The sequence below is a fragment of the Betta splendens genome, chromosome 15 (genome assembly GCF_900634795.4).
Source record: "Betta splendens chromosome 15, fBetSpl5.4, whole genome shotgun sequence".
In the NCBI taxonomy this organism is placed as follows: Eukaryota; Metazoa; Chordata; class Actinopteri; order Anabantiformes; family Osphronemidae; genus Betta; species Betta splendens.
The window spans coordinates 17,046,870-17,056,079 of record NC_040895.2 but is presented as its reverse complement, the minus strand read 5'-3'; the positions used below and the strand labels follow the sequence as shown (position 1 = coordinate 17,056,079).

Genomic DNA, 9,210 nt, shown 5'->3' with positions numbered 1-9,210 from the left:
TTAGAGCCCCAGAAACAGGCCCAAATGCAGCTGTTAAGACCAAAACAAAAGAGGAAACGTGTTCGCTCACCGATGCACACACAGATTAGCCTTTAGAATGGGACCAGATGTCTACACACCGTGTGTGTGTGTGTGTGTGTGTGTGTGTGTGTGTGTGTGTGTGTGTGTGTGTGTGTGTGTGTGTGTGTGTGTGTGTGTGTGTGTGTGTGTGTGTGTGTGTGTGTGTGGACACGTTTTTCCTTCGACGTGGGGACCATAAACCATGTTTTTTCTATCAAGGTGAGGACACTGCGACAACGTGGGGACACTTGGCAGGTCCGAAGGCTTTTTTGAGGGTCAAGATGTGATTTTAGGGCTGAGGTTAGAATTGAGTTTTGGTTCAGATTAGAGCAAAGATTAGACGTCTGCCTTTATTTGTGATGGTGAGGGTGAGGCGCTAGGGAGGCATTATGTCAATGGGTGTGTGTGTGAGGTCACTCACGTTCAGCAGGTCCTAATCAGTCCTCTCAAACGCACACATAATCAACACAACAAACCAATGAACACAGCTTGGCTCCTAAATGCTACAAAATCTCTGACAAACAAGTTCAGAAAACTAGTTACAGTAATAACAAGTTCTGAGAAAAGACTGATGGAACTAATGACGTGTTCAAACTAAACCAGGAACTTGGAGTCACTGCAGTCTGAGAAAAGACTAGAAATCACATTCACTGCTCAGCAGCAGCAAACAGACACACACAAACAAAGACACTGCAGGAAAACGACGGAACCACAGCGACGACAGGAACGCTGTTCATTAAAACTGATAACGGAGAATCCTCAAAGACAAACAACCCAACATCAACTAATATATAAATACAATAAATGAAGTAACCCTCAGTGCTCATGAGACCAGTGTCTGTGGATCAACTGGACAGATTCACACTAGACTCTTTTAATGTGACCTGTGAATGGTGATAAATGTCTAAACCATGAATCTAGATTTCTAGCATTTCTGACTCAGAATCAAACCTTTGATACTTTGTGTCTAATACAAGCTAATCAGGACCAGAAGAGGCTTCTAAAAGCTCTCGCTGAGGCTTTCGAGCTGCACGTCCCTAAATTCACTCCGTCATCAGTTATTCAGGCGAGTGGGAACGCTGGGAGCTGTGACGGATGTCTGCGGGAAGAGAGAAAGTTTGGGGAAAGTGAGACGGAGGACGGTGAGGGAGGAGGAAGGGGGGGAGGGAGGAGGGCCAGGGAGGAGGGAGGAGCGGGGAGGCTGAGAGAGGAGGGAGGAGGGGGGAGAGAGAAGGAGGAGGGGGGAGAGAGAAGGGAGGAGAGAGGAGGGAGGAGGGAGGAGAGAGGAGGGGGGAGAGAGGAGGGAGGAGGGAGGCTCTTTTCCTTCTTTCTTTTCTGCTCTTTTCTCCTGGGTCCTCGAGACGTGTAGCAGTTCCTGAATGCGGGTTCCGTTTTGCCCTCTCTTTTTTCTCTCTTCTTCTTCTCTCTTTTTTTCCTCGGGTATGATCTTTTCGAGGGGGGAGGGGGGTTATTCTAGTTAGTGTTAGTCTAGGGCGAGGGGGATGGACTACCCCTCTGCTCGTGCGCGGAATCCCCCCATCCTCACTTCTTCAACCTCAGCTTAACTTTGGTCCAGTTGCAGCGGCCGAGCAGCTGGCGGCAGCTGCTAAACACTGCGTTACGGTCAAACTGCACATCCTTGAATATGATTTCATGGCGTCTGTGAATGGATAATCCTTTGAAGCCTGATCAAAGAATGTCTGCATTTTGAAGGGGGCTCCAGTTTGTGTTTACACGCGAAATGAGTTGATTTGGAGAGCTGTTTACATGAGCACAGCATGTAATCCAGTTAGAGAACACGCAGCGCCGTTACATGTTTGGCTCCGTTAGCATGACAAAAGCAGCAAGGGGAGGCAACACAACAATGCGAGAGGCAACACAACACAACAATGAGAGAGGCAACACAACAATGGGAGGAACAAAAAGTGCAAAAAAGAGAGAGCAAAAAAATGGGATGCAACACAACAATGAAGAGCAACACAACAGGGAGGCAACAAAACAATAAGATGCAAACAACATGGGGGCAACAAAACAATGAGAAGCAACACAACAGCAATAAGAGAGGCAACAAAAAATGAGAGAGGCAACACAACAATGGGAGCAACACACAATGAGAATATGCAACACAACAATGGGAGGCAACACAACACAACAATGAGAGAGGCAACACAACACAAGGGAGGCAACACAACAATGGGAGGCAACACAACAACGGGAGGCAACACAACAATGAGAGAGGCAACACAACAATGGGAGGCAACACAACAATGAAAGATGCAACACAACAATGGGAGGCAACAAAACAATGAGAGATGCAACACAACAGCAATAAGAGAGGCAACACAACAATGAGAGAGGCAACACAACAATGGGAGGCAACACAACAATGAGAGATGCAACACAACAATGGGAGGCAACACAACAATGAGAGATGCAACACAACAATGGGAGGAAACACAACAATGAGAGATGCAACACAACAGCAATGAGAGAGGCAACACAACAACGGGAGGCAACACAACAATGGGAGGCAACACAACAACGGGAGGCAACACAACAATGAGAGAGGCAACACAACAATGGGAGGCAACACAACAATGAGAGATGCAACACAACAATGGGAGGCAACACAACAATGAGAGATGCAACACAACAATGGGAGGCAACAAAACAATGAGAGATGCAACACAACAGCAATAAGAGAGGCAACACAACAATGAGAGAGGCAACACAACAATGGGAGGCAACACAACAATGAGAGATGCAACACAACAATGGGAGGCAACACAACAATGAGAGATGCAACACAACAATGGGAGGAAACACAACAATGAGAGATGCAACACAACAGCAATAAGAGAGGCAACACAACAATGGGAGAGGCAACACAACAACGAGAGGCAACACAACAACGAGAGGCAACACAAAAATGAGAGGGGCAACACAACAATGGGAGAGGCAACACAACAATGGGAGAGGCAACACAAGAACGGGAGGCAACACACTGCTTTGCATGATGCAATGAGCAGCAGGTAATTTATCGCTGGCTGTGTCATTCCCCAAGTTGGTCGTGTGTGTGTGTGTGTGTGTGTGTGTGTGTGTGTGTGTGTGTGTGTGTGTGTGTGTGTGTGTGTGTGTGTGTGTGTGCGTGTGTGTGTGTGTGCGTAGCACGTCAACCCACAAATGAAGTCATACACACCATCAGTTATTTATTATATGTCATAAGTCCATAGTCTGTGTGTTGACAGTAAAACAGATGTTTTCCTGCACATTGACAGAAAATAATCGATTCCTGCACTTTATTATTTCAACCCCTCAGACCATTTGGCAGCTTGTTACAGATGCAGTTTATGAACCAAAGCAACGCACAAACTCTGTGAATCCTTCAGAATCGGCAGTATGAAAAAGAGCGTTCCTCACATCTGAAACAGTGGCGGCAGACGCAGGAAAACGCTGGAGTCATCATGAGTTTTTTCCGTGATGTGATGTGAGTCTGCAGCCGTAAAAGCGGATCTATAATTTCTGCTACATGCTGAAAAATGCTCCATTTGAAGCTATTTAGAGGAAATGTCATGTAAAGCGAGTGAGAGACGACCCAAGACATCAGACCTTTCAGTAAATCTGGATTTATTTTACCGCATGACATATTTCCATAATTACAAGGATCTGTGGAAACAATTTTCAGCGGGTTAAAGAATGTAATGTAAAGTCAGATAAATCAAACAGCCTCTCTGTTCGTCTCATCACAAGGAACGTCTTCAACTGTCAGAGACAAACTGATTGTTGTTGTTTCTTGTTTCTAAAAGCTGTCATCTTGTCGCTTTGCTCACATCTTTAGATAGACTCACAAACACAGTCTGTCACACACGCACACAACACACACACACACACACACACACACACACACACACACACACACACACACACACACACACACACACACACACACACACACACACACACACACACACACACACACACCAACATGTGAACACTCAACAACCACAATTTGAAGGGGACAACGTCCCATTTCTCGTCCTCTCATTCTCACAAAGCGACACCTTTGTGGAGCTGCATCCAGTCCCAGTAAAGGGACGACTGAGCCACAGCCACGGGATGAAAACATGATCATTCCCTCAACGCAAACTCATTTCTTTCATGACGGTGCTCCGTTTTTTGTGGCTGTAGGTTCTTGAGCCCAGAACATGTTAATTCCTTATTCTGGTCATTTTATGTCCACAGATGTTCATTTAATGAAAAGCAGCCGAACATTGCTGTAACCTAAACGCTAAACACCCACAAACCTCTTTGCTATTTTCTTTTTCTTTTGTATTCGGTTTTTTCTTTTTTTATTCTTTTCTTTCTTTCGTTCTTTTTCCCGCCCCACTCTTCTCTCAGACTCTGTTCTCTTTTCTTTCTTTGCTTTCTCTGGTGGGCGGCTCTCTTTGCATTTAAAACGATTGCGGTGCGTGCGTGTGCGTGTTTGTGCGCGTGCTTGTTCTTTCGGAAAAAAAGAAAATCTTCTAAAAAAACCAACACCTACCAGCCCAAACCCCACCCCCTTGTTTTTCTTCTTTCTCTCTCTCGCTCTCGTCCACTTTTCTGTTTTGTTTCTTTCCCCACTACCCATTTTGTACTGTTTCTTTTATTCTAACCGAACCTCCCACACCAGTCCAGAGCCTCATCCTTGCAAACGACCTTCTCCCACCAGCCCCCCGCCCCGTTTCTCCCGCGTCCTAGTCCGCCCCCCCCCTCTTCTCCTCTGTCTGCCCTCCGTCCGGCCACCACAGCCGCCTCTTTTCTGTATGTGTCTTCTTCTTGTCGTCTTCCACCAGGTTAGTCTCAGTCCTTGCGTTACTTCGTTCTTTGGTCCATCTTATCTGGCTATGCTATGGATGGTTTCTTACTGCGTTCCTCATGAAGCTTCTGTTGTTGCTTACGTGGTCTGTACTGGGGTATGTTCGTATATTCTTCGGTCGTTCGATATCATGTAATACTGAGTGTTTAGCTTTCCTTTGAGGTTTCTTTCTATTTTTCTGTTCTTTGTGTCGGTTAGTTTTGCTTTTTTGTGCCGTTTCTTGTTGGTTCTTTTTGCGTTTGTCTTTTAAAAAAAAAAACTATTTGTGTGCTTGTGTGCGTTGTGTTGCGGGCGTATGCGAGCTGCTCTGCTGCCAAAACAATTTTGTTTCTTTTTTTCTTTTTTTTTTTTGTTTTTCCTGTCTGTTCTTTTTTTTCTTCTCCACTCTTACTTTCCTTTTATTATTTCTTCTGATCTCCTGTCTCTGGCTCTTTCTTTCTTTGTTTCTCTTCTCTTCTGTCTTCCGAAGGTCCAGGGCCACGACCAAGTCTTGTGAGTTGTTTTTCTATTTTCTTTCGAATGACTTATTCTTTCTTCTAGTTTCTTTCTGGTTTACTTATCCTTTTATTATTCTACCTTATTTTGTTTCTTTTCTTTGTTTTTTGTTGATCTGGCAATTATCAGCTCCGCACCCCCCTACTGTTTAGCGTATGTCAATTCTAGATTCATAGGCTCGGTTGCTGTCAGGTCGTCGTGTTGGGACGCCTTGTTTCTCTGTGGCACTTGTCCGTGTAGAAATAGGTTAGTCAGTGCCGAGCGCCCCGCACCCCTCCCAAAAACTATTGGTGTGCGTGTTGCTGTGTGCGCGATTGGGGCGATTGCGTTTTGTTGTAAAAACGATTGCGCGTGGCGGTTCTTTTTTCTTTTTTCTGCTTTCACTTGCGAAAGCTTCTCCCGGACCACTACACACCCCCAACTCAAAAGCTAAAATAAACGATTGTTGCGTGCGTGCGGCTTTGTGCATTGGGTGGTGCGGCCTTTTCTCGTCCCGCTTCTGCTTTCCAGGCGCCCAGCCTCCTACTCTTTCCTCTCTCGTCGGACCTCTTCTCCCCCCCCCCCCACTTTTTGTTATTCTTTTTCTTTTCTTTTGTTGTTGTTCTGGGGTCTTTTTTTGGTCCCCACCGCCCCACCTCCTCTTCTCGCCCTTCTTTGCTTTTTTCATTTTTTTCTTACACGGGTATTTTCTTCTTTCTGTTCGCTGTCTTTTCTTCTGGTCGGGTCACTTTTTCTTTTATTGTTTTCATTTCTTTTTTATGTCTTCTTTGGACTCTACCTGTGTGACTTCTCTTACATAGCCAGAAGCGCCCCCACTCTGTGCTTATCCTCGGGTGTGGTTCTGTCTGAATTTCTTTTTCCAGGTGTTCTGCTGGCGCAAAACAAAACTATTGTGGGGGTGCGGTTGAAAAAAAAAAAAAAAACACGATTGTTCTTCGTTCTCTCCTCTCTCTCTCTCTCTTCTCTCCACTATTTCTTCTTTCGTTTCTTTCTCTTTCTTCTTCTCTTCTTTTGTTATGGTGAGTCGTCTTGCGTGTGCGGGCGTGTGGCGTTGCGTGCGTGCGTTGCGGCGGCGGGCTCTCTGCTTGGCCCCATCTTTTTCTTTTCTGTGTGTTGCGCTACTCTTCTTGCCAGCCCCCCTACATCTATTTTTGTCCTTTTTCTTCTCTCTGCTTTCTTCCTAGAAGAGCGGGCACCCACATACGACGTCTTCTTCGCGCCGCTGCTCCCGGAGGGCCCAGACTGAGGGTCTCTCTCTTGCAGTCGTTCCTTCTTGTCTGTTCCTGGGGAGGCCCGCCAGTGACTAGTGGCCCAAAGTACCGCTTTTTTTTGTCCGTGATTCCCGGGGCCGCACCATCAACGACAGTATAAAACGGAGAGGTGCTAGCCGGTCTAGGGTTCCCCGCCCGTTGTCAGATCGGGTGAAAATTGATGTCTGAGAGAATTGGGGGGAGGGTTGAGGACGTCGGCGGCGAAAATTAGGGTGGGGATAGACGATGGCGGGACGCAGCGGTATCCCGCTCGGCCTTGTGTTCGAGCAGCGTTTCGTTGTGTGGGGTGAGGGGTGTCGACCCGCGCTCAGCCCCGATTGTGGAAACTTCTCGTGTAGGATGTGTGAAGTGGACCGTTTGCAGGGGCCCTGTTGAGTGTGGGATCTCTTGTGTCTTTGCTTTTCTGTGTATTCTCCTTTTTTCTTTATTGGGTTGCGTGTGTGCTGGGCGTGTGATTGCTGGTGTGCGTGCTGCGCGTTTGTGCGGCTCTCTTTCTCTTCTCTTCTTTGCGAAAAAAGCTGCGAAAACTATGTCTTTCGTCTTCTCGCTCTGCTTCTCTCCTACCAACTCATTTCTTTTTCTTGCTTTCCCATCTCCCCCCATCTTTTCTTTCTTTTCGTTTCTTCTGTCGTTCCCTTCTGAATTTTGCTTTTTTTTCCATTCTTTCCGAGCCCACTTAAATCGGTCATTTAGCTAAATAAACGCCGAAACAAATCCTACCGGCCTCTCTGCTGCCACACTGTGGTTCACACGCGCAAGTACACTGGTTTCACCCGGCGATGCTTTAACGGTCACCTTCCATTCAAAATGTTGGTTTCATTTTACATTTTACTCAGTTATACATTAAAGCAATGATGCGAATTCCACATTGAAGTCAAAGCAGAAACAGACAAATAGAACTGAGAGTAAAATATTTAATTTAAAAAGCACTAAAACAGCAGAACCTAAGAAAAACATGCTCACGATCATTTAAACAATAAAAAAATCTTATAAAACTAACAAACAGACAAACTAAGACAAACTAACATGCACCGTTTGTGTGAGTTTCACCCGTGGATACGGTGTGTTTGCAGGGACACACTGCCCCCATCTGTACATTCTGCAAACACACTCACTCATCATATTGATGTATGATCATATGTTGCAGAGTTTCCCACATTAAACATCCACTCTCTCTGTGGAAGTGAGCGCTGCGGCGCAAACGGCGCGTCTTCGCAGCATCACTGCAGCTGCTGCATTGAGGGAGTTCCTGGATGCTGCGCTCCTCTTCCCCACGCAGGCATGACACACTTAGTGGGCTGCAGAACCGAGCCGCGGGACAGACGCGCGGAGCCGCAGCAGCAGCAGGGCAAAGTCGGACCAGAACAACGCGGAGACACAATCAAAGGAAACAGGCGATGACGATGACGGCGTGTCCGCAGGAATGAGCGGAGGGGAAGAATGAAACGGAGCGCCGCGGGTTGGAGGACGGTGGCACTGACAACGATGAAGATGACGATGACGATGATGATGCTGCTGCTGGTGGGGACGTGTCGGTCATGAGGACGCCTCCGCTCGGACGCTCGCACCGCCGTTGGTCGTCGTGCTGGTAAACCTCGGATATCACCGAGAGTTTAACGAAGCGCTATTCTGAGGAGGTGGGCCAAGTCCCAGGGGGAGAGAGAGGGGGAGGGAGGGGGGAGAGAGAGGCCGGGGGTTGTTGCTGCTGCTGTCAGTGATGCGAATCGACGCCGAGGAGCCGATGGAACCAAGTTGTGGACGCATCTCTGTGCAGGTAAGCGCCTCGTCCGCGTCCGTCTCTCCGTCCCAGTAGGAGACGTAGATAAACTGCCTTCAGGCTCAGACGCGCAGTTTCTAATATTCTAACATTCTAATAGAATGAATGTTTCCGCTTCCCTTTGGCGCATTAATGTGTGCTTATAGTACTTTTACTCCTATAAAAACAATAGGACGTGTACTGTGTTATGCAATAATATACAACAAAGGCGGTTTTAATACGAGGTAATTATTGTTGACTTGGAGTTTAGCACATCTGTATCTGAACATTTCTATTTGTAGCTGCTCCTGATTCATAGGTTTCAGCATGAAGTGAAACATGTACAAAAGTACAAGTACAGTTGAAATAAACATTTTGGATGCAGGACGTTTAGCAGTAAATAAGTGTAAATACTGTTAAACCAAGTATTCCCCATTAAAGAGTTTCGCTTTGCATTGAGGCAATGATGAAACCAGTTTCCCAGTGAGCTTCAAACTGGAACCCACGTAGTAGTGGAGACTGCAGAAGCGTGGTTGTGGTTTTTGATTGGCTTCTCGCTCGCCTGGTTTTCCTCCCACTCACTGGAACTCTGGTTCCAGCAGTGAAGTACAGTCAGTAACGCAGGATTCTAAATCAAATAAGAGACACGGCCATGTGAGAATAAGAATGAGAGCAGGTGCGCTGCTTTTACGCTGTTACTGTGCTGTGAGTGTAACGTCGCAGTGAGGACAGCAGCCCTACAGCTTATCTGAGTCTCTGTGTGCACTGAC

At 46.6% G+C, this 9,210-nt stretch overlaps 1 protein-coding gene across 1 annotated transcript in view; it reads left to right on the top strand.

Annotated features, from left to right (window-relative positions):
• Positions 1-7,810: 7,810 nt before the first annotated feature.
• bean1 (brain expressed, associated with NEDD4, 1) overlaps positions 7,811-9,210 on the top strand; it is a 17,375-nt gene continuing 15,975 nt past the window's right edge. The window contains exon 1 of the mRNA XM_029175571.3: positions 7,811-8,458. The gene's annotated coding sequence lies outside the window, so the exon portion shown is untranslated. The remainder of the gene's footprint in view (positions 8,459-9,210) is intronic.